This window comes from Echiichthys vipera, assembly GCF_963691815.1.
Source record: "Echiichthys vipera genome assembly, chromosome: 21".
Classification (NCBI taxonomy): Eukaryota; Metazoa; Chordata; class Actinopteri; order Perciformes; family Trachinidae; genus Echiichthys; species Echiichthys vipera.
In genome coordinates, this window is record NC_139846.1 from 8,336,748 (window position 1) to 8,363,322 (window position 26,575).

The window sequence follows — 26,575 nt, forward strand, 5'->3', positions numbered from 1 at the left end:
GAGCAGGGCTGTAGTGTGGACACTGAAGTCATCAGGTCGATATTTTAACCATTAACCATGACTATTAGTACAATTCCTCTTTAACCTTATTTTAAGGTTATTGGGCAGTTGACTCATTACATAAATAGATAACAATAAATAATGGAGAAAAAGAAAAATGTCCACATAAAACATTCATCTCATTTCATTTCATTTCAATATTTGAGAGTGAGAAGTTTAGCTCTATATATCTGGAAGGCAGGGCCAATCCCAGCAACCCCTCTGGCACATTTTTGGACCTGCTCTTGGCTATATAACACTGCCAGGGGTGAAATGACTGTCTATTTAGTTTCCACACACCACTCAGAAAACGTAATGACCCTCTAGTTGATCTGAATTGTTCCTTCACAGTGCTCTCAAGCCTTAAACCCCAACGTCTGAGGGATTCTCAGCTGATTTTTACGACTACATCATAATGGAATTGGTCACAAAAGAAAATCAGCAAGGAATCACTTTTTCAACCTCCCCCCTCCCTTTGTCTCATTTGCATTACTGTTGTTTCACTTCAATTCTTCCACAGCAAGAAGAAACTTCTATGGTACGTTTCCTAACATGCCAGAACATTTTTGGAACTAATTTACATTCAATTGTGCTTTAAACATTCCTTATTATCATCCTCTGCTGGGTTTAAGGAACAATTTGACACTTTGGAAAATACATTTCTTCATATATACCAGAGACAGTTCGCTTATCTTAGGACAAAGAAGTGGAGACCAGCTATATACCTCCATTAAAAGGCTGTCATCACTGGTTATCAGCCTCATAGATATGGGTCAGAAGGTGCCTGTTACACTTACAGTACCAGTAGGTTTAGAAGGCTGTAATTATCTATTCACATGGAAACGGTCGCTGTTAGGACTCCTGGGAGTCGCATTGTGAATTAAAACAAAACAGAACATTTCTGTATCACCAGTCAGACGCCATTTACTGGTATTGTCCCCATCTGGACACATACGGTCGGACACAGTTTCCAGTCTTTTTTAGTGCTTTTACTGGGTGACCCCCACCAAAGTGCAAGTAGAATTAATGTACACACTTCTAAACATCTACAAGTGAAATTTTATATTTGTACATGGGCATTTATACATCTAATTTGTAGTTAGTTGTAGTTAGTTATAGTTCTTTTTTGTATATGTTATGTTATGTTTCAACACTAAAACTATGCATCAGATTTCATCTCTTATATCCAATTTTGAATATCCAACCAGGGTTCACATTAGAATTGATGGGACAGCATTTCCACATTGTTGCTTAACACTTTGCTGCTGTCCATTCAGTCCACACAGGAGCAGCTGCAGCTTTCACACCTACAGTATATTCTCAAAACCAGGAGGAAACACTTGCTGCTGCTTGAATGATCTTTTTTAATGAGGAATTATAAAGAGAAAAACAGGACAGTAATCCTTAAGGTACAAAGGTTTTTCAATTTAAAAGTTTTCCATTCCAGTACATACTAAAAGGGAATACTGGAAAAAACAAGTTACATGAATAGTTAAACCAGAAACCGGGCTGAGGTAGGAAATTAAGGTTACACTTGAAATTAAGTTTAGGAAAGCTGGGCTTTCCACTTTACTCAAAGGCTGCAGGTCTCAGCACCACCAGGTTGTCCAGCTGTGGCTGGGAGATGACAGCGGAGCCGCTACTGTACGCAGTTAATGGGATTTGGGTCAAGCATCTGTCTTGACTGTATTTTGTTTTTTTATTTGCTTGCACATACCTTGAAATTCTCCGTGTGCTTCAGTTCAATGGGCCGTTTCAGGTTTGCTGTTGATGTGACTGAAGTGCGGTTCTTTTTATGAAAGCCGAAGTTTGCACAGAAATATAAGATTATTCCCGTCCTCACCAACCTTATCATAAAACTGATAAAACCTGTTTAAATGAGAATCCGATGCCTCCTTGTTGCTTTGTCCCCTACACGTTGCTGTCGCCTACATGCTGTGTTTTGTTTTGATGACACATGCAGTGGTGCGACACTGGTGGCTCGTGTTGACAGATTCGGTGTTTTTTCTGCTACATATTAAGGCCTGTTTACAGTGTGTTTTAGCCTGGGTTTCACCTGGAAGGCTCTATAGAAATCTGGCTCCCCAGTGAACGAAGTTAAACTGAGAGAACGTGTCGTTCACAGGCACCAGAATAAATGCATTCACACTGACGTTCATCAGGCAGAATACAGTACGTTCAGTTCACTTTCAGTTCACGACTGGTGACGCAATTCTAATACTCGGTTGGGTTAAGGCAACAAATCTAACTACTTTTAACTATGGTTAAAACTAGAAAAGGTTGTGGTTTGGCTTAGTACTTTTGGGACACCAACATCGGTTCCGCACATAATTTCAACAGTTATAAATACGTGGAATACACACAAATTACAGTGCATTACTTTTTGTAGTTATATATATATGAACAGTGAATAACAACGGTCGGACATTTATCACAAATATACTGTACGTCTGTAATTTTAGTCCTTTTTAAAATCAATCGCAATGACATGTCCTTTTGCTTTGAGTGAAAAAAAAGAGAATGTTGTCCATCCACATTGTAAAAGTCACTTAAGTGTACTGCCGTCTGCAACAATACAGTCCTCATGGTCACACTTTCTGCTCCTTATCCAATGCCCAAGCAATGGCCTTCCATCGACTGCCAGCGCAGAGATGTCCTGCAGGGGCTCTGAACTGAAATTGATTAAAACAACTCACTCAGTGTCATTGGGTTTGGATCGTATATAGCAGGTGGAAGTGCACATTTTATTGTGACCTTCTCTACCTCCTCCCACTCATGCACTTTATGCCAAGTGACTGAACGGAGCCACGTGTGAGCAGCAGGAAAGCAATACAACTATGGAAACACATCAAGGCCGACTATAATATATTTTTATAATTACTTTGCCTTTCTTATTTCCTTTTTCCTATAATACATGTGCTGGTGTGCCAACACTGCTCCTCATCATGCCTACAGCAGTAAGTGACAGGATTAGCTGTCTGATATAGTGCAGCTGTGTGTCAGACTGTTGTTTAATGCTAGAATATGCATAAAAGAGTCAAAGGAGATTTTTAGAAGCACAATCGACTCTTACTAATGACACCGAGTGTTCTTTAAACATTGATCTGGGCAATTTGTACCGAGAAGCATCACCTTCAACTTTCCTTCGCTTCACCTTGATTTGATAGCGTCTCAAGACACTTTCAACTTCTTCAGAACCTCCTGTAGCACCTTGCCACTCTCCTTTGTGCCACTTGATGCTAACAACCTCACTTGAAGACTGATGTTGGCAAATCTGTGTGTCAAAATCAAAGAGTGGCGGGACCGCAGGTTCTCGAAAGAAAAGATGAGAAATAGATGACACAGCTACTGGAGAGTGAGTGAGACAGACAGGGACAGGAGAGACTATGTTTCTTGTGCCCTTTTATCAAATTTAGAGTTAAAGGTCCCATGTTCTCAAACGGGAGATTTCCATGTCTTTTTTATTATAAAGCAGGTGGAGTGCTTTATAAATACTGTAAAAGTATCAAAACACTCAATCCACAGAGAAATGCACACATCCCGTATTCAGACACTGTCTTCAAACAAACCGCCAGGACTTCTGTACGGTTGTGATGTCACAACTTTACTATATAGAGGTAGAAAGTGCTGCTACAGTGGCGGTACAGTCATTCTCCCGCTGCAATGGCGGTTCAGAGACACGGAGAGCACAGATGCAGAATACCTGAAAACACTGACCATTCAGAGCAGACTGGGCTTTTTCAGGAGGGGTCTTAAAGGGACAAAGCGTTTCACCGGGTGAATACAGATATATTCACAAGCATAATAAGCAATAAGCAAAATAAATATTAAAAATAAGATAAAATAAGAATAATATGACCCCTTTAAACTGCTGCTTTGCTCATCTGCGATAACAGCGGCTGGCTATGTGATTTAAAAACAAAAAAGCCAGCTAAAGAAAGGCAATAAACAAAGCCCAAGGCTTTGCTTTCCATTTTTCTCAGAACTCATTTATGTTTTCCCAGTAAACATGCTGTGTTGTGATTGTATAGGCTGCATGAATTGATTAATTGTTACGGCTCACCAAAAAGCATCCTCCATATGTTACTGTTTGGATTCTTCCTATATTATATCGCTCTAATGAACTCATTATGTCCAATGCAGTTAAACACTTTGGATTTGTGTGTCAGTTGCAATAAAGTGACGGTAGTGTTTTTTTTTCCCTCCATGAATGGGAGCTAAAATAAACCTAAATCTGGCAGGTCAATCCCTTTCAACTGTTTTTCATTGTTTAACGCAGTGAAGATGATGTTACTGGATGTGAGTCTTATCTGTGAATGTGCCTGAATCAGAGCTAACACAGAGGTGGCTTGCCAATAGATAAAGAGAAGGAGACAGACAGCTAAATAATCAGCCTGCAAAGACCTGGCAGTGGAATGTAATTACTGAATGAATGGACAAAGCTGTCTATCTGGAGGCTTCTGGAGGGATCTCTGAGGATGGAGAGATGTGCAGCGCTGTGGGAAGGTGGTAACTGAGAATGAAGGTAATGTGTGAAAAGGTGAAGAGTGCCTGAGCGCCTCTTCACATACTCTCTCAAGGGCACTATTGTAGATTGGGTTTTAGGTAGTGTGGCAAAATAAAGACGAACATCCAAAAATGTAACCAGCTGCACAAAGCTGAGCATCCTAACTGTAACTATTTGTATACCGCAAGAACAAACAAATAAGGCAACATGATTTGTATTTGTTTGTTTATAGTCTAGATAGAAATTAATAGTGTAAAAGAAGGTTTTATTTGCATTTTTCCCATACTGCATGATTTTCTCAAAACTGATTTTTTTCTAAATATAAGAAAGAGGCCCAGATTACTGTAACGTCTAGGATATAAAACTTGTTTTTAATTGCTCATTATTCCAAAATGAGGAAGAAAGGTCGACCCTGGTTTGGGGGATGAGGCACCAAGCATGAACGGCATCGTCCCTGCTGGAGCAACACTGGGACATTTGTTGCATCAAAATAAATGGCATTAATGTGCCATTATCGCCACAGCATATCTCTCTCTCTAGTTACCTGTCATGTCTCTACTTGTGCCAATCAAGGCGTAAGAAAAGATAAAAGAAAAAGTTGCTGAAAACTGAAGAAATTTAATGGAGGATGAATCTCACTATCGGCTGTAATTACTGAACTTTAAACTACAGTATGAATGGCTCCTTATTTTTCCCTGTTTGTTTACATTTTGGTTTTCAAGTTACTTTGACTACTTACAGCTCTTATCTGCGCTGCACAGACAAAAATCCCCTCGATTAAAATTGATACTGAAGGAGTCTTTATGTACTATTCATTTCCTTTCTCGACCTTATTTATGGACCTGTATCCTCAACAGACATGAGTTCTGATTTCTGCATGTTTCCATTTGACTGCAATGAGAAGAGAAGAAATGGTGTGATATATGAAAAATATCATATGACATATGTTAAAAGTGCGTTATCTGTTCATATGCAAATAGCATTTTTATATTTGTTTACTTAGTGCATACTCTCTGAGAATAAAATCTTACTTTTATTTTGAAATCCTGTCATTGATGGATTTTATGGTTTTTTTTTAATTGTTTGAGGGTAAAAATCAACATTTACGAACCCAAAGATAAGTTTTTCCTTCAGGAATAAAACAAATCTTCACTTTAGATCTATTCAAAATTGTTATCTTAACATCAAACTGTGGCCCAGTATCATGAAAGTGTTTGTTTTGTGTGTTTCTGAACACGGTATGCACTCGCCAGGTGGTTATGAATCATGAGTGGCTTGTTTTGTTTCAGAAATGTGAAAGTGTTTTGCTTTCATCTGACTCTACTATATACAGCACTAGGTAGTGCCACTGAGATACTTCAAAATATCTACACAGACAGTCACCTTGACACAAACACATATTCTGACTCGTGAATCTTGAAAAATAATAAGTGCAAACGTTAATTTCTCTTGATATTTCTCTCAGCCTTTCCATTTCTGTCAGTCTGCTCACGTGTTGATTTTCTGACGACTGCAAATTTGCATCATATAACACTTTCAGTCTCTTAGTCAAGGAATAATTGGAAACCGAAATTGCTTTTCAAATTGTTTCAACTTGCAATGGCTGACCTAATTAGTTCAATGATTACACTCGCTGGGAAGAGATCCCTGCCTAAATGATGTGACTAATTTGAAAGAATATTTCAAACCCATGTCTGCAATTAATGTCATTTACATATGTAATGTGTCTCCCTGATTACTTAATTATGTTTGTACTCCCTGATGATGTCACTGACAGGTGTCTTTTAGAGTATAGTAAAATTAGAAGAGACCTAAGCAGATGTCCCAGTTCATTCATCTCGTACAAATATTGCAGTGAGAACACACACTGCAGTTCTACCTGCACAACAGAGTTGTTGAGCTCCTGTGGCTCGCAACGACTTTACATCTTCCTCTGACAAATGTATTTACTGTCATCCACTGACTTGTCAGAAACTGACAGATATTGATTTCCCTTGCAGTTAGTTCTCCATGGCCCTTAAATTAAATAATATTAACAACTAAGCTTCTTTCTATTTAAATAATTTGGTCAAAAGTTCATCCGCTATCACTTCAAAGATTTGGGACAAAGTACCTTTAAAACGTAAGTTGTTTTTCACCTAATATTGTACTGCTGCAAATGATGTTGTCTGCATTGCAGTTTCACTTGATTCACAGGATTTCTTTAAAAAAACATTAATTAAAAAAGTCTTGTGTTTTAAGTTGAATTAGGAGTGAATACATGAAGCCTTTCTTCCTTGATTCGGAGCAATCACAAGATTCTAATGTTATCAACTGATTGAATGAGCATCATCAGCGGTTTATAATTATAGATATGAGGCGGTATGGCCCTATACTCTACCTCCTAGAGCGATAATGGCAAGGAGTAGCATGAAGAGCGAAAGTCTGCACGAGGAGGATCGTTGCGATGATGGATGGGTCAAACTAACAAAGGAGTATGACCTAGGGGACAATTGTTCATGTCCTGTGTGAAACCAAAAGTCAGCGTTTTAAATTGAGTTTAATTATGTATCTCAACCCAAACCAAGATCTTTTCCTAAACCTAACCAAGTAACATTAGTAGTGTTTGAATTCACAAGGGGAAAAAGTGACACCAAGGGGTCCTGACCAAGCTTATGGCGACCATTACAATGTGAACAGATTATAACCACCTTCTGAACTTACTCGTAGATGTAGTCGGCTATTTCTATCTATGAGACTAAATACCACTGATCATATTTAAATATCATTCGCTCCTGAAAATTACTGAACATTTATACATAACTATATGTACAATATGGTACAGTTTGAAAGACACATAATAAACATCTGTTAACATAATTAGGAACATAATGTCGTTAATAAATGTGTTAATTGTGAAATGTTCACTGACAAGCTGCAAACCCCTCGTGCCCTTTGTATACCACCTCACCCACCTCCCTTAAAGGCTCGTCCAAACATGTGCTTTTCTGTCACTCAAACAACATTTGGCACAGAATGTAATGCAGACAGCAATTATGTTTTTTCCCAGAAATCTGCTTGGCAAAAGAGAAGCTTGTGTAGAAATATAATTTTACTTCAAAATGTGCTGCTTATACATGTTATCATATTCTTAAATAAATTAGTATTTAGTACATTTTAGCCAAACTAATTTGGGGAACACATAGGGCACCAGGGTCCTACTAGTGGGTGCGTCCTGCCCTGCTGAAAAATAAATGAAAGGAAATTTTATTAGTCTGATTTGATGGCAATGGTTCCAAACCTGCGGGTTGAAACTCAACGAACTGGTTACAAGAAAAATCTCAGAGGTTGTGAAATGATGGATGACGGGATGGAAAAATGTTTTGGAGCCACTGGTTTATGGGATATGGGACACACCATGAACACTAACTGTGCACCACAATGACTAATAAACATAATTCAGACAAACTGACAAATATTACTATTACCTAAGAGGCAGGTGAGTCATAGAAGCACTGTATTTATTTATTTATTTATGGTTTGGCTGGTCATGAGACTTATACTGTATATGAAAATATATAATTTCACATGTTCGTGATTTTCACACTGACTGCTGCGAGGTTGCGCTCTAGGCTTTTGTGCCAGAATCTTCTACTCCTGTTGCTCCTTTACCGCTGAAAATGAAAACTGTAATCGAGCAGCAGAACGAAAGTTTGGAGTGAGCGAGAAACTTGTGACGGCCTGGCGAAAAGCGTAGGATACTCTTAACTACAAGAAAACAAAACAAGCTTATGCGGGCTAAAAGCTAGATGGCCGCGGCTAGAGGAACAAGCTCACAAATGGGTGCTTGAACAACGTGCTGCTGGGATAGGTTTGTTAACTGTGCAGTTACATCTCCACACCCAGGTAGTTGCCAAGGCGATGAATATAAATGACTTTCTCATTTGATAAAATGTCTGTTCTTGGTCTCTGATTTCTATAAAAAATTAATTTCCCCCCAAAAAATGCGACTTATAGTCCAGTGCGACTTATATATGTTTTTTTCTTCTTCATTATGCATTTTTAGCTGGTGCGACTTATACTCTGGAGAGACTTATAGTTTGGAGAATAAGTAAAATTGATATCCTTTAATAACGCAAGACAAAGCTGCTTGAGGGATACAGGTGCTTTATAATAAATAGGAGATCCCCCTCCCATCCCCGTCCCCACCAATAAATGAGGCGAAAATTCAAACCATGTCTCTGCACAGTGATGAGTGCAGCCTCATGATGTTTATTAGAGAAAGTGGATGGAAACAGAAGTAAAGGCTGTAATAGCCGCCGGTATCTGCGAGAACACACGGCAATGAGCTCCATGATTTCCTCTGATGTCAAAAACCTGGAGGAAAAATCAATATGAAGAATGAAGCCTTATTTACACACTCCACCTGATTGACTGTGGCTCACTGCAAGATGTCAACAAGCTATTAATGTTTCAGGAGAAGATTGCTTTTTGAGTCTAAGTGGGGAATTAAATGATGGGGGTTCTATTTTTAAACATAAACACGCTGGTGAGTAGGGCTACGTTTTAGCGAGACAGATGTTTTTTTTTTTTTTTACTCAGAGGGCCACTGTGGCCCTGTAGAGTGTAATCAGACAGACATTTGCCATTCCTAATCTCAATCTGGTGAGCATGCAATCCTGTTCGGGATGCATAATTGCAGAGATGTTTGCATGCACACAAAACACACAGTAGGGATTAGCGGAGGAGGGTTGGGTTCTGTTTGCGTCCCATACAGAAGACTGTAATAAAGTGTAATAAAGAAAGACGTTCTCCTAGTTAGTAGCAACCTATAAAGGCAGACAACATTACGAATGAAGAGCGCTTGGTCGATCCATATGCTGTAGTCAGTTAAGGATTCACTGTCAGGCTCAATCAAAGTTTGAATGTGGAGCAGAATACATTTTGGCCATCACATACAGTCCCTCACCACCCCTGACTGAACCGTTTGTTGAGAAGAACATAAAAGGTTCACTCGGTGGACATGTTTTTGCCCTCAGGGGTACACAAACTCAATAGCTAGCGAGCTAGCTAGCCGTCTCTCCTTGAGTGCACCTGTGCTTTCCTAGTGGCAGACACTGAAAATTGAGGTCGTGATCCTCGTGGGTATGTGAGTCAAGATGCCTGTGTGTTGAAATATATTTCCTTTTTTTTTTCGTTCAACCTCTTTTTCTGGGTGCATCTACTTGAAATGTCTACTTGTGATATTTCCACACTTACACCGTCTTCCTATTACTGAGTACACCAAATCTATTAGGCCTGTTATGGACATTTGCATACATTTGCATACATTTGCTTGCATTTATTTATGTATCTGATTCTTGATATGTTCTGTATAATGTAGAATTAATACTACAGCATTGTATCAATAAAAAAATTAAATATTTGTATTAATATATGTATACTATTTTACACTGATGACTTTAAAAAGGATGCAGAAGGGCTTATTTGGGTGAGTGTGGAAAAGTCTGTAGACTCCTGTTAATGCCATATTTAGATTTTGATCTATAAAGCATTTGATTCATTAAAAATGTGCAAAATATTTCCAGAAATATGTTTTTTTTACATCACATTAACATAAACACATATTGTGTTATTGTATGTAGCTTTGATTGTTTGCACAATTAAGGGTGCAAAGGGGAAGGAGCCTGAATACTTTCTGTAGATGCTGCAATAACACTGTGAAAACTGTAAAAGCACCTGACTTGTTTTTAAATCACCTTTAAAACATTGTGCTGCATTACAGAGAACTCTTTGACCCCCCATTTAAATTCTTAAGGTAAGTTAGTAGCTCTTGCCTACAGAAAAAGACAAATTGAAACTTAACAACAGTAATAACAATAAGCAAGCAGTCTGTCCAGACGCAGCAAATCAACATTAAATATTTTATAAAGTGACCAGACTGTCCAGGCTGGCAAACATTAATTTCCGTGAAGACGTGATGTGACTATTCATGGGTACAAACTTGTTTTTAAACCTTTAACTCCTCTTTTAAAACTGCATTATAAACTTAAGGATAATCAGGGTCCCTCTCAGCCCGCCTACATGAGCAGGACTCACAGACTGAGGGAGAAGCAAAACTACAAATGTAGCCACACTGAAACTGTGAAACTGTGTTTTGTTTATACTGTTTCTTTGTGTGTCCCTTTATAGTCGGTTTGCATCTCTTTATTGTCAATTTGCATCTCTTCTTGGTCAGATTGCATCATGTTACGGTTGTCATTTTGCATCTCTTTGCGGTTGTTTTGAGTGTCTATGTAGTCAGTTTGTGTCTCTCTGTGTTAATTGTTCATCTCGTTGTCGTTTTCTGGCTCTGTTTACAGTCCATTTGTGACTCTTTGTAGTCATTTTGCGTGTCTTTGTGGTCAGTTTGTCTGTCTTTGAAGTCATTTTTTAATCTTGTTGCAGTTGTTTTACATCTCTTTCTAGTCAATTTGCATGTGTTTGCAGTTGTTCAGCGTCATCATCTTGCATCTCAGTTGTTTGGTTTTCCTTGTATTCACTTTGTCATGTAGCCATTTTGTATCTCTTCGTGGTAGTTTTTTGTGTCTTTGTTGTCATTTCTTCTGTCTCTGTGTAGCCTTTTCTCGAGTCTTTGTGGTTGTTTTGCATCTCTTTGTCGTCAGTTTGTGTCTATTTTGATTGACAATAAATGCTTCATGTACTTTAAACAGAGGATCTGGCCCAGGAGTCTAAGGGGTCAGATGGGTCAGTATGCCCACTCAATAATACTTCCATTGCCTATGAAATGTGTCTTCATGCAGATATAGTCAAAGCAATATCCATATAGTCAATAATGCAACCACACTTGAGCTATACAGTGCAGTACATCATGTCTTTTGAGACGCTGTTTTCAGTGTCAGTTCCTCCACAACTGGTCATAAGCAGGTGAGGGACAGCTGAGGCCGGCAGGACGACAGTGAGAACAGCTGATCCCTAAAGAACCAGCCTGGAGCTGACCCAGATGAGCATTGTAATCGGGGTCCCTGAGGTAATCTAGACAGGACATTATCTGCTTCGCTACTTCTCTGCAGCATCTGGAGGACTGGGCCACCTGCTCTGGAAGGCCTCACACTGCTCATCTGCCTCTCTTTATTTGAGTTTGTTTGTTTACTTTTCTCTCCCGGATTCAGTGAACACCACGAAGCCACTTAGCCTTATCAGATATGTGCCTGAGAAGTGCGGGTCGCACTTAGACTCTTATGCCGTAATTGCCATGGGGAATGCTCTACTACTTATCTAGCAATCACAAATGATTTCTACAATTAAATGTTCCACATGCATGATGTTTCTACACTTATTTTATTTATGCCCGGGTCATTTCTAAATTGCCAGCGGTACTGGCTGTTGCATCTTAATGTTATGATATTTAATTGTGCCTTTGGCGACAAAGTCCATTTTTCAAGTCTTCTATTTCAAGTGCAATCACAATTTTGAACCCGACAAATTGACCTCTAAGACCTCTTCCATGTTATTTTATGTTTTATAGTTTGCATTAATTTTCTTTTTAATGCTGCTTTTAGCATTTTATAGTGCCCTTTACTTGATGGTGCTCTGCTGCTTTTATTTATCCTGCTCTTTTTGGTGTTTTTTATATTTCAGCAAAGTTGCAGGACTAGATAAGCTTTTGCCTCTCCCGCCTTCCCTTTTGTCCATGTGAATTGTATGATTTAAAGTAAGATAATGTGTGATGATGATTGATCTAACTGACATGCCCGAAATAAACAAATGAATAAAGTTAGTTTTTCACCCTGGTGGGAAAAAATAAATAATCTGATGCTACCAGGTACCAGGCAACTATGATGATATTTTCTTATCACTCATACACAGGTCAGAAAAGAAATAAAAATCTTACTATTCCATCTGCTTTCGAAAGTTGTTTTGCCTCTATTTCATTCCCCTGTTCCCCAGCGGATGATTTTTATGGATGTATTTGGGAGTTTGTGTATGTATTATATTCATAATGTTTTATGGAGCAACAATGTACCAAAACATTTCAGCCACATTTCCATAATTCTATATATACCAAGAGCTGAGACTTTTCCATTACTTTTAGGAAAGACAGACACGAGCAGAAAATGAGCGAGTCATCTTTTGTGCGGTCATCTTCCTGCCTGGGGGCTAAAATTTAATGATGATGCTCCTCCGACGGATGTGAAAAACATGCATTCATATGCCATAAAGTTAAGTGGGATGAAACAAATTGGTGTTTGGGGTCGGGGTGGGTGGCGGGGTGTCGTGATGGGATTTATTCCCGTCTAATAACAAAAGAGACAACACACAAATGTATCAGGGGCTTCAACGCTGAATCTATATGTAATCTGAAAACTAATTCTGGACTTTCTGATCCCCTTGTGATGCCGCTGCTGAACGTAATTTGATGAACGGCGTGATTAGAACATTGTATTGAATTTGATAACTCGACCTGAAACGGATGAAGCCTGGAAGCTATCAGGTTGGCTGGATCGATATCTGCACCACTGAGCTGACAAATTTGTCAAAACAGCATTTACGCTGCTTCCTTTAGTGAAAGAATTTCAGCGTAACGCAACATGTAAAGATCCATTTATCTTTGTGAGTTTAGGTTATACTCCTTATCAGACAGTGTGAACCCTAATTTCTTCTAAAAATAGAAAAAGTAATTCCTCTGTTAGCTCTTGATAAGGAAAGAGGGAGGTGATTGAGGCTTAATTGGCCCCTTTTAACTGCATTTTTACGGCTGTGAGTTACTCCTTTTAACACACACACACACACACACACACACACACACACACACACACACACACACACACGCACACACACACACACGCACACACACACAAACACATACACACACACACACACACGCACACACACACACACACACACACACACACACATGCGCCAACTCTCACTCTTGTTTTCTTAATCCTTATCAAAGTTCAAATAAAAGAATATTTACTGTTTTTAAAAAGTACTGATTTCTATTTTAACTTCCCTGAATGCCTTCATTATCACCAAGCTTCAAATAATGACGCACTCAGGACCAAATATTAATGAAATTTAACTATATTATATAACATGTGAAGTTCTAAAAGTACAATCACTTCTCAACATGTCGGTGCAAAAGTCCCATTTAAGTGATGCGCTATAACTCAAATGGTTCCCATAATAGACACTGGAAAGTCATTCAGCCTGACCCTATTCTTCAGATATGGGTTTAATTGCCCACAATATGAAGTGTAAGATCCCCTCACTTATCAAATTAACAGCTCAGAAAAGGACAGTAAAGTACTTAACACTCGTTTCAGTAGAATGAGTCACGCCAAAGGTAAGCTGTTTATCTGTTAAAAGGGGGGAGCAGGAAGAGAAAGCCTCATTGAGAGAGTGAAACATGATGTACATGTCAGCCATCAGTTTGATATGTGGGCAAGGGCTTCCAGCTGTCAAAATCCAGATGAAAGGAGCTCTGAGTTGATTAAAAGGTTGATATGCTAATTTGAGAAATTAAGCTTTAGGAGCAGCAGTGACTCATCTGTTAACTCTCCCCCCTCAGATTTTATCCCTAATTTGTTCACCTCTTCTGAATGTTTTTTACTTCTCATTTTAGGTGTGGAAAAGCGTGCCAATCCTTCATAACATGCCTACTGTTGTTCATGTTTTGGAGACAATATCAAGAAAGGCCCTCTCACCCTCCTTCCTACTTCAACAGTCATGGCCCTGCAGGTCAGAGGGTGAGAACAGAGCGTGCCGATGCAGATTTAGGAGGAGACCGTTGGCGTAGTGAAATGCCTTTGCAACTCTACCTCACCAACTGCTACTTGCATCAAATAGCAGTCCACTCGAGTACACATGAGCTGTACTCAGCACCACCTTCTTCAAGTGGACCCTGGAGTGGATCGACAAACCAATTGCTGCTAACTGACTGAGACAAAATGATTTGCACTATCTAATAACTTATAATATACTGTACCATTTTGTAAATATACATTTTAAACATTTGTAAACGCTTTTAAGGCATTTTGTTTTCATGCTATTTGCCAGCTGTTGCCTACTGACTTGATTGATTTTGTGTCTCTCTTTTAATTTTTATTTTATTTATTGTTTTGATATGTATAAAGACAATAGAGAGAATTCTGATTCTGGACTTTGGGGGCAAGTGCACTTGGATCCAAGCACAGATCCCTGATGTGAACATTACCACGAACACTTACATTTAATCTATGTTTTTATTTATGAAAAATAGTTTTCTGTTCAGGACAATGCTCTTTGTGGTAAAGATTCAAATTCAACAGTATTTATTAGTAGACTTAATGTATCAGGTCTCACTCAAAGAAGGTTTGATTTTAAGTAGATAGAGCTCTTTCATAACCTGACTCCACGGGATGGATTGATTCTCATTTGCTCAGCAAATCCATCAGGGAACTCTGGTTTGGAGATCTTTTGGGAAGGGGGGGAAATACTGGTTAATGTTGGATAAACCATCTGTCTGTCATCAACATACAGGCCAAATCAACCAATCAGATCAACAAAGCGTATGACATATTAGCAGCGTAGAGGCAAAGCTCAGAAAGTAAACAACACGTGGGTAAAGGATATTTACCATTTGTGTAATGCAAGTTTACAGATAAAAGGCACAATTTCAGGAGCCCGGTCCATATTCAACAGAAGGATCCAAGAGAACAAAGAGTTAGTGAGCGGCTTGCTCGATAGCTGCGCTCATCTCATCCGTGGAAGTCGGCATGTTGTTTACACTAAACAGTCGCTTCTTGTTGCGTCACACTTAAACCTGCCTCAAAACCAACGCTGATTGGTTCGGTCACTTGGAAAACTTTTCCAAATTTTCACCACCGCAAGTTACCATACTGATCTGAGAGTAAATTACAATGGGGCTTGACAGATCAGGAAGGTCTCACAAAGCTAGCACTTTTATGCAGCAAAAGACATGATATTTATCAAAATACATTTTGATATTAATGTATGAAAGCAAACCCACTCCCTCAGTGAAGAACAAGAATAAAGGATGCAGGTTTTATCTTTCAATCTTTCTGATTAAAGTTAGTTAATGTTATTGTGTGACTTTGCTGTTTTAAAGTGTTATGAAACAATGACCTAACTAATCAAGGCAGCAGGTGACTTTAACATGAGCATAGATAAAGGCTTGAGTTCGCCCCACACAAACCTAAAAGGGGTTGTTTTAAGGCAACATGAAGTGGTGAAAATATTCAAAACATAATGTACACTCACACGCTAAAATACATTAAGCTGCTGCCCCTGTCCACAACAGTACATTACTAAGCTTCTGTGCATATACTCCTACCCGCTTCTTGCCATTACTGTTGGAAAAACACTGACTCTGAATAAGTATACCCCACACAACACCAGTTAAAAAAAAAAATCAAATGATTGCTTTAAGTCAGGAAAACTTTCAGTAAACTTTAGATTGACTTTGCAGCTACAAGACATTAGATTGATGTCAGGACATAAAAGGACATTTGCAATGTAACTTTCAACTACCTTTGTGCATATATGAAACAATAAGGCCAATAAACCCACTAAAGCTCCACTGCTGCTTCTTATATAACTTATTTTAGACTCCCTGCCAACATCTTAGAGATTATGTGTGAAAACATCTCCCATCTTAAATCTGTGTGCTTTTCTGCTCGCTCTTCAGCCTTAACAGTTGACATTTTACTGTAAAGAATGTATGTGTGCTGACTGAGAAGGATGCATCTGTGCTCCTAACTATCTCTGAGGGTTCCAGTGTTCATACCAAGTGCAACCGAATCTAACATCCCATAGTAATTACACATGTGTATGAAATATGCAATACAAAGCATATCAATTATGTTTCAATTTGGCCAACGCTGTCATGCTGAAACCTAAACTGTTGTTTTGCTCACATTCAGATCAACAAACATGCAGACACACGTAGTTAAGCACATGCTTAGTGTATACAATTTGCCCCTGCATGATGTTTAATTCATGATAGCGGAGGTATATTCAGTCCAGAGCTATCATATTTCTCTGTGAGTCTCCTGTGTAGGTCTGGCTTGGCCCAGATAAGAGGAAACCTGCCTGGAGGGGAGACACAACACCGCAGGACGTAATAGAAGCTATCATAATGCTTAGCAGGAGAGATGTCCAGGAGCTCACAGTGTGACAGAGTGGCAGAAACACCTCTCAACTGGAGAAACATCGATGTGTGGTGATGCAACGGTTCAAGCTTTGACAAGCAAGAATTGAGATGTTAAAGTGGATTTACATAAAATGTGACTCTTGGCACAGCTAAAAAATGTCTTGATGTGACTGCAGATGTTTGTTCTTCATTCTGCAGGAATAAACAAGAGCGTGCTGCGTGTTGCCTTGAAGAAGTTGTTGAAAATAACATCTAGACAATGAGATGCTGTGGTTTGAGGCGAAAAATAAAAGGCCTTGAAAATTAAAATCATTCTTTACACTTGTGACTTGGTGTAAGACTTTTCTGTTGAGCAGATTTTTAGATTGCTGTTTTCAGTCATATCTAATCATTGGCAAAATAATGATAATGCATTGAATCACTGCAGCAGAATCAAACTATTGGATTGTATTATAACACCCCTCTTTCCAGCTCTGTGATACAACTGAACACTGAAAGCAAAGATAGGACTCCCCATACTGTTTCTAAATTGTCTTACAACATAAAAACCATTAAAGTCTCCCTGTGGCTCTTTATCTTTATTATGAGCTGCATAGATTTAACAGATGACAGGGGAATCAATACATGATAACAGCCCTTTAATACATGATGAAACGTATTATCTTAATGGTTCTAATCACTGTGCCGTATTAAAAGTTTACCAGCCTAGTTCTGCATTCAGTATTTATCATTTCACCACATATGGGTGCACAGATTCTGATCTACCATGTCAGATGATGTCAGATAAGGTTTGTGCAGCAGTACTTTTTCACTCATGTCCTCAACACAGAGAAGGTTCATGGACAGACCGCAATGTTATATTCGCACAAATGACTCACAGAAAATACACAAGGCTAATGTAACCTACGAAAGACAGTGAACAGTGATGTGATACATGTCTTTTTTCTAAGGCTACCGTACATGACAACTATTTACGGTCCTGCAGCACACAAATAATCTGAAGTTAAACCTGCCTCCCTCTTGGAGGATTACTGTTATTCACTCCAAGTCCTCCTTTAGTTCTGTCAGTGGCTCTATTCATTTCCTGCAAAATCAGATTTGACACATAATCCAAGAGTATTTATGAATGTAGGCCTACAAAAGCCGATATGAGTTGGTCCGGCAATAAGGAGGGCACTTAAGTGTTGTGTTAGTGCAAAGTAACCCCCCCCCCCCCCAACGTGGTAGCTGTAGCCTACTGCAGTTTAAAGCGTGCTGCAGCGAAGAGGGTTGTTATTTGGACATATGGGTGTTTTTTATACTTTATCAGTGGGATCATTACAGTCATTACAGTGCATCCTTCCAAAGGACCTGCATGTAGCTACTTACATTTACTCCTCAGCTGCGACGGCTTGAAGATTGTTGAACTCAAAACCAAGAGCACATTGTGATCAATCAGTGTTTTCCAATCCTTCTTGAATTGTTGATCGCGTCACTTGTGTTTCTTTCTTTTTTTTTTTTTTTTTTTAATGAAGCGTTATGGACAGATCGATCAGATCAGGTAACCTTCAGATAACATTGATAAAGAATGCCTTCTCTAATAAACAATTTGGCCAGCCTTGCAAAATAACACGTCAGCCACAGGTGCATATTTCTGTCACCTTATTCTTTATTGTAAATACAGAAACGTGTCACTTATCCACTCATATTATACCTGCAAAAGGGAAAATGTCTGTTCATCCTCGTTGATACAGAAAACAAAAAACGCATTGAATTCCCCCAAGAATCAAAACTCCCCTCGTCCACCCAGCATCATCTAGTCGAAAAGACGATAACATCCAAAAATACTTGACACTGCCACCAGCAAAAGTATAATGAAATCGAAAAAAAGAGAGAGAAACACAAAAACAACAAACCTGTGAGCTCAGCTGCAAGAAAAGTAGCACGTTAAAACGCCATGGGGCTTTAAAAATGACTCCTTCTTATAAAGAAAAGAGGAACAAAGTAAAAGCAAAGGGTTTGCTCGGTGGGATCCACCGACACATCAAAATCACAAAACTCGGAGGCAACAAACAACACTGCAAAATGCAAACCAAAGCATAGCAACAGCAAAAGTCGACAGAAACAAAAAAATAAAAATGTTTCAAAACCACCAATAATTTGTTTGAAAAATCTCAATACTGACAAAAGCTGCTTGGTTTCGACCCTCGAAACAAAACTGCAAGCAAGTAAAGGCTTTCTCAAGACCGATACCGCACCGATTACCCTCTTGGTACTCTCGATCAGAATAACTGCATGCTAAAAACTTGAAGCCTGGATGTGAAAAACGCTCAAAACCACCACGTCAAAGCTCAATTCAAACACCAGCAAAAGGAGGAAAAATAAAAAAGGGGGCAATTAAAAAGACAAAAAATGCTTACAAAAAAGCCATTGGAAATGTACTCACCGAGCGGGAGTAAAATGTTGCAATAAAAATGTGATATGGCTCAAAATACAGTATGGCGGTGCAAGCCGAAATGCTATGCCTTTTCTCTAGATCTCTGCCTCCACTTCTGTCATGTGACTCATTCAGCCCCGACTTCCAGCAATGAGAGACCAGTGTTGAACAGCTGATGCTGAATGCTCTCCTAACGGCTTGGCTTTCTCCAAAAGTAAAAAGAGGTAGTCCTTATCGTCCCGCACTTATGACTGAGCTGGTTGTGTGTTTTTCTTTCGCTCTTTTTTTTCTGTTTTAAAGATGCAGAGCTCACTCGGTGTCCGCGCCACGGCGCGATCCGGACACGCTTTTCTGTCATTCAGTAGAGGCACGAGCTGTTATGCACCGCGTGTCTCGGGCTCTCTTATGAGGAATGCAGGGTCCTTGTAGGCTGTAACAGCGGGGCTGCTCAACGGTTACAGCACACCCAGGACAGACAGCACAGTATCATATCCATACTATCATACTAGCTCAGTCTATAATATTGACAGTTGGCGAATATGAAAAATAGTATCATTATCAGCCCAGCCCTGTCCATGGTGCTGAAACAGAATATACTGTAGTGCATTTAGGACAAGCCAATCCAAGTATCATGTTAATTATATCACTTGTCCCTGTCCATGGTGCTGAAACTTAGGGAGGAGAGAGGACAGCTGTCTCCCAAATCCATAAGACATATTGCATGCTAATTCTAAGCTTCTGAGTTCTAAGTTTTGAGATGGTAGTAAGGTTTTTAAATCAAGTAAACTCCCAAAGTCAGCATGCATGTTAAACATGTTGGATTTTTAAAATGGGCTGTTGATGAATGCCATCTTCCCTTGATGTGTTGCAAAACTGTAAAACAGCTCAATGCCTATTACGTCTTTAGAAAATCACTTTGCTCTTTATGTGACATTTAATCAGTAATAGTTTATAGTTTGATTTCATGCCCTATCAACACATATTGTAGAAGTTCCTGTTTGCATAAAACGGTGCATGACAAATATGTTAATTATTTTTTTTATTCTAGACAAACTACAAAAATAGCATATTCAGATAATTAGTATAGTACACACTGTACACAATTAGTATGTAGTATGTAATAGAGGCACAGCTGTACTGTAATATCACACAGTCCTGTCCATGGAAACAGAGGTAGAACACTGAAGACGAACCATGATATGTATGATATATGTTTTCATGATATGTATGATAATTCTCCCTTCTACACATTGGTGAATATGACATTTATTGGTAAATTAGTAAATGATTTAGACACAGGCATATTATTTACACCTTACTCTGTCCAGGGTGCTGAAATGACCGCGGATACACTCACAACAGTAAACTCTGCCCGGAATTGTTCATGTATTCAGTATTCACTATTTGGACAACATTATAATACGTCAAATAGCAAAATAAAAAAACAAATTTGGATTCTTCTCAGGTAATTCATCTAACAGTTCATTACGTGTAGCTTTATTTCTGTCTGCATAAGGTAAGCTGTTTCATGGTCTGTGACCACAGATTGTGCACGCCTTTTTAGGTTGCATTATTATATATTCTGAGTTTGCTATATGAGGTATTAAAAGACATTTAGACAATGTTTGAATTTAGTAAACATGCTTTAAAGTGAACAGTTTTGGACATGACACACTGTTAATTTTGGTAAAAAACAATAAAAAAGTCAAACTGGATCAAACAAATATCTAGAGGAACTCAAAAAATAGATCCACACAGCAAGTAGCTCCTGTTAGAGTGAATTTAGTTCTGTGAGTAACGTTCGGAGGACACAGCTCTTCCTCAGACCTCTAATAAATACACGGGAGATGGTGCCTCTCTAGATTCATCAGCATGAAACTTTACTCAGAGCATTAACATCTTTTTAACATGAGCTACCAAGCATGTGGATCTATTTCTTTCACTACTGTTAATTATACTCAACCTTATTTGTGGTGCTTAAAGGGATTGTTGCATAATGGAAAACAAACAAACAATAATCACATTTTTCACATCACTCAGCCCTGAAACTGAGAGAGTGTAGTACATTTAGGACAAATGGCAACCAGTATCACACTGGTTTAAAATCATCCAAATTAAGAAAACTTAACGCCTTAAAAACAAACATAAGTATTAGTTCAGTCTATGGTGCTGAAACTGAAAGACTGTGAAGCATTATTAAGAATAAACAACATCATTACACCCTTAATGTTGTCCAACCCTGTCCATTAAGAACATTTAGCACTTTTCTGACAAACAGCAGTATTAGCTCTGTCCATGGTGCTGAAGCTGAAAGACTGTATAGCATTATTTAGCACAAACATGAGCAACGTCATACTTATAAAGTAGTTATGCTCTGTCCATGGTGCTGAAATAAATAGAAACTCCAAGTTCTTAGTCACATCTTTTTAAGTTTATTGTCTACTGCGGCTGCTTTTATACTGTATAGTATATAATGTTGAATGCATTATCCATACAATTGGGTTTTACTGCATTGTGACCTGAACTTTGACCGTCTTGCTCATAAATTCTGCACAAAGGATTGTGGGTCAGAATAGCCAGAAAAGCACACTGACTTGTGTATTGTAAATTCCGACCAGGTGAAGAAGGAAATCCTGGTATTTTGGCACAGTGCATTTGACAAACTAAATATCTTTCTGGCATATTAATGGTAGGTACAATGGGTACTGGAATGTAGGGTTAGCACACTCAGGACAAATTGTATTAAACCTGTCCATGGTCCTGAGACAGAAATATAGCGTACCATTTTTCAGAAGAGCAACATTATACTCTGAAAGTTGGCCAGCTCTGTCCATGGTGCTGAAACACGCTCAATGCACCTAAACCCTCTTCAGACAAGAGAAACACCACCGTTACATCGTTATTTATGGCCCAGAACCCAAAGAGAGAAATCATATTACGTCCTGCAAAATGCAACTCTCTCTCATTTCCTAAATAAATACACCTGAATATGTAGGTTATGACTGATTGTGCCAGACAGGAAAGTAATAATGTGTTATTGATGCATTAGTGTCTGACTGCAGTTGTCAGACAGAATTCAGTACAAGTTCATGTTACACACAGCGCTGGAGACAACTGTCACCATGAATTCATCATAACCGTGGTTGGTGCACTGCTCCCACCTTAAGCACTGTCTAATTTAATTTACTTTTCAGATCACATCCAAGCCTTTGGGAGGCACAATGTAAAATGCTTTACAATCTCTATAGAAATGGGTGTCCAGGAACAGTGATCAAACTTTCCTTGTAGCAAAATCTAGCACCTTATCCTTATATGTGTCTATACCTCTTCTTTCATTTAGCCTTTTAAGTCCCTTTGGTAACATAATGTACAGCGCTTTTTCATCTCATTAAGTGTTATATGTCAACATTGTCATAGCATATTGGTCTCTGTGCGTATAAATTAAACTTGACGGTCAGCATGTTGCCGTGCAGGACATGTCAGTCCATAATTATCGATGCCAGGGGATGTTCATGACCTAACTCACTCAGTAAGGTGATTCAGAAAGCCTCAGAGGTCTAACTTAAGACTTTGATTGTGAATAGATAGAGGTGACAAGGAAAATGCAATTAAACCAAAGCCAAAAAATACCTTTTAATCCAATACCACACTCTATAATCAACAATGACGAATGCACATCATTGCCGTTGACAGTCATTTGGCATAAAAATCTAAATTTCTGTTAAACGTTGCTTTGACTTTTAACAGATGCTGTGGAAGATATACAGGCAAGTAAAGAATTTATTTCTCACCCGACATGATTTATACATATGTGACCATAAACACGGTAGATGCTGTCAGGTTTGCTGCAATACACCGTCAGATTTCAGGTCTGGGCTTTTTGATCAGGCATGCTAGCATCAGAAAGAGACTCAAGGTTAGAGGAATGCCCTTTATGAATATCTGAAATAAGAAATATCAATCATATTAACCTTGACATGGTGGGGCTCTTTGTGTATCAGCAGCCCCTGCACGGCCAAACACTACTAAAACACTTTTTCCATTTCTGTACTGAGCTGCATCTCAGTGTATTTGCCATTGATAGTGTTAAAAAATAAAATTAAATAAGGTTCAAAGCTAAACAGAATCATTATTCATTACCTAGTATGTGTATCCCCATAAGTATAGCACCGTGCGAGAACCACTCATTGCCTTTGGCCATAAAGAGCCAATCAGAGGCAGAGCTCAAAACATGTGAGCCACTGGGTCTTTCCACACATCCAAGTTGTTTCCTCTAGAGGTGCATTAATCAATATTGGTTAGTATATTATTTATCGGCTGGAATCAAGTGCAGCAACACAGCAAAGAAAGAAAAAATCCCAAAACACAGATTTTTATTGTGATTCAGTTATTCATCTCCTTCTTTTGAAACTAAGGTGTAGACCCCTCTCAGTAATACATTGCACGTCTCAGTGAATGGATACAATCAATTCAAGAAGAATATGAAATAAATCCTTTGTTTGCTTTTTGTGTGATATTTTGTGTTAAATCGGATGAACTTTCTATAATGTATAGTCATAGAATTGAAGGCCCATTGTCAGTGTGGTAGAGCTTGGGTTCCTGTGGCAATACAAAAAAAAACGGAGTGAATGAATTTCCTTTATTAAAGCAATGAGAGGATTTGTATTCTTTAATTACCATTTTGTCAATGAGTCTGCAGAAAATGTGTGGGATATTTTAATCAAAAATAAATGGAGTGTGCACACATAACTGTAAGGGGATTTGATGCACATTACAATAAATGGGTTACATTTACAAATCTAAAGCTTGAGGTGAAAGGATTATATCAAATGATTCAAAATGAAAATATACTTCAAAGTTTTTTCTGCATTGCCTGTGTTTGCTAATATCAGCATTGAATATACGTGTTTTGTAAAATCATTGCCGGAAAAGACTTTTTTCACCACCAGGCACATTTGAGAAATGTCAACCAATGCATTTTAGGTTCAGTTAAATGGCTCACCCATGTGTTCATGTGGCCACTTCATTTTTATTGTTCTCTTTGTTCCTGTCAATGGTTGCACAGACTGACCCACAGCAGCCTGTTGGGACCGAAATCAATCTCATGGACATGGACACCCTGCAAAAAATCTGATGTTTGAATCTGAGAGGTGTTAAAAACTAGAAACCATCAGCCTCTGGTACCTTAAAAGACAATTTAGGTTTGAATCCAAATAAGATTTACTTCAGTTAATTAGGACACAAATATTCTTTGATTTGTCTTTAAGCTATAAGCCTTCAGCATTTCATGAAATTATACCAATCCACTCAACAGTTTCAATACTATTTATGGTTATTATATCTGCAATAGCCGTTTGATATATTTATATCACTTTTTTACATAGTAGCTTTCAATGTCCCTGGCGGACCCAGCCATTTCCGCCCAAGCAGGATTCAGATGATCTGTACATACAGAGGGGATTCACAGGAAACAATGCTGCATGTAATAATGTTTTATCGTGAATGATGCTTCTCATTGATATTAACCTAAACTCCTTAACCAGATATGTGCATATGAACACAGAATATTCAATTCAATTCAATCTTATTTATAGTGCCTAATCCTAACAACAAATATCTCAGGACACTTTACAAACTAGGTATAGACCACACTCTATGACTTATTTAGGATTTACATAGACCCAATAATTCCCCCGCTGAGTACACGGTGGCAACAAAAACCTTCCCTTTAACAGACAGGAACGTCGGACAGACCCAGCTCTGTGGAGCACGGACATCTGTCTGCACCTGTTGGGGAGGAAGAAAAGGAGAGAGAAAGAGAGAAAAGACGGACAGATGGACAGAGGGAGACAAAGACAGACACAGAGACAGACACACTTCCAGTAACTGTAAGAATATCTATTGTAATGTGAATATGACTTATATGTTATGGCAGTTAATACAGCAGAATAGTAGAAACAAGAACAGCTAAGGTGATAGATTATAATCGTACCAGGAAGCATCATGCAGGACCACGGCAGCAGGCACCACCACGATCAGCAGAGACCTGAGAGACGACATAGCACAAACAACTCAGAAGAAGTGAATTAGTAACATGCATTGATGAGACAGGAATGATACAGACAGAGAGGAGAGAAGCTCAGAGGATCAGGAAAAGTATTAGTATAATATGTAAGTAACTGGACAAGATTTTGGTACCAGAAGTGTTCTGGTTTACGTTTGTCGTCTGAAAAGTATTGACCAATCACATTTGAACTGGCTTTGGTTACATGCAGGTAAGCAGTCCATGGAGTTTTTTTATTCAATTACTTACATTCATATGCACATATCTGATCATAGACACATCGTCTCCCATCTCCATTCTTACATTTCAAGTTGCTAATTGGACCCCGCGCATGAAAGAGGACTTAGCTACACTGAAAATCCTAGAATATACGGGCAGTTGCCCCAAGACGGTAGCTGATGGGTTCAAAGATTGATGTCAGCCTGGCTAGTTACTGTTCACTCTTTACACTACGTGAGAGCTGCATTAAATTAGGGCTGCAAAGGCCCAAATAGTCGAACAGACACCGGTTGACCAAAAAATGTCATTGGTTGATTGGTCGCAGGATAAAAACAAAAAATTTGGAGCCGTTTCTTGTCAAAATTAAGTGAAAATCTATGTGACTGAAGGCAGGAGGGCTTTTAATTTGAAGGGCCGGGTACAGAAAGTCACACTCACTCACTGTCAGTGTTTTGTTTTTTTTGACATGGCAGGCAGGTCCTTTGGCTGTACATCACAGTTAATAATTAATAGAAAACGTGTTGGGAAAGATGTTTAAAATATGAAGAAGGTCACATGCAAACTTTGCAAGAAAAACTTCAACTATCAGTCGTCGGTGTATGTGCGTCGATTAGTCGACTAATCGCTCAAAATGGCGACCACTGGTCGACCCTACATCAAATCACTGCTTATTCAAACAAAACATTGCCTGATACAACTGTCTCACATTAAAAGCATTTAGCTAGCAAAACACTGGCTTTTATTGCGAAACAATCAAAGAAAATGCAATGTATGCCAATTGCAATTCCTCCTCTAATGAAAGTGTCACCTTTCGCTCGGTGCTCTGACAGTGTAGTATTTATTGGGATTGTCATTAGTATGCAGGTACTACAAAGAACTTTGTCTATTCTATCAGAAATAGAAGCAAAGCGAAAGTGAGAGCTGCATAATTCTTTATGGGACAGCATGTTCCTCTATCTTTGTTCCTCTGTTCAAGCTTCAGCTGCGGCTTGTGAGATCCAGTACTTACAGTCTCATGAAAAAAAGCATCTCATTATAACAAGATGATGCTTTTATAATGACACGATGCTGTGGCTGTGCTGCAGCTCTAGAGCATGTTCCTGTACATTTATAGCTTATTTATACGCTGAAATGGGATCTACATAGTAATAAAGCAGATGTTAGAACCAGTGCATGGTTTAAATGAGATAAACT

The 26,575-nt window shown here is 38.7% G+C and overlaps 1 protein-coding gene across 1 annotated transcript in view; it reads right to left on the reverse strand.

Annotated features, from left to right (window-relative positions):
* Positions 1 to 18,466, reverse strand: part of ralyl (RALY RNA binding protein like) — a 105,397-nt gene extending 86,931 nt beyond the window's left edge. Inside the window, exon 1 of the mRNA XM_083935742.1 lies at positions 18,376 to 18,466. The gene's annotated coding sequence lies outside the window, so the exon portion shown is untranslated. The remainder of the gene's footprint in view (positions 1 to 18,375) is intronic.
* Between the last annotated feature and the right edge of the window lie 8,109 nt (positions 18,467 to 26,575).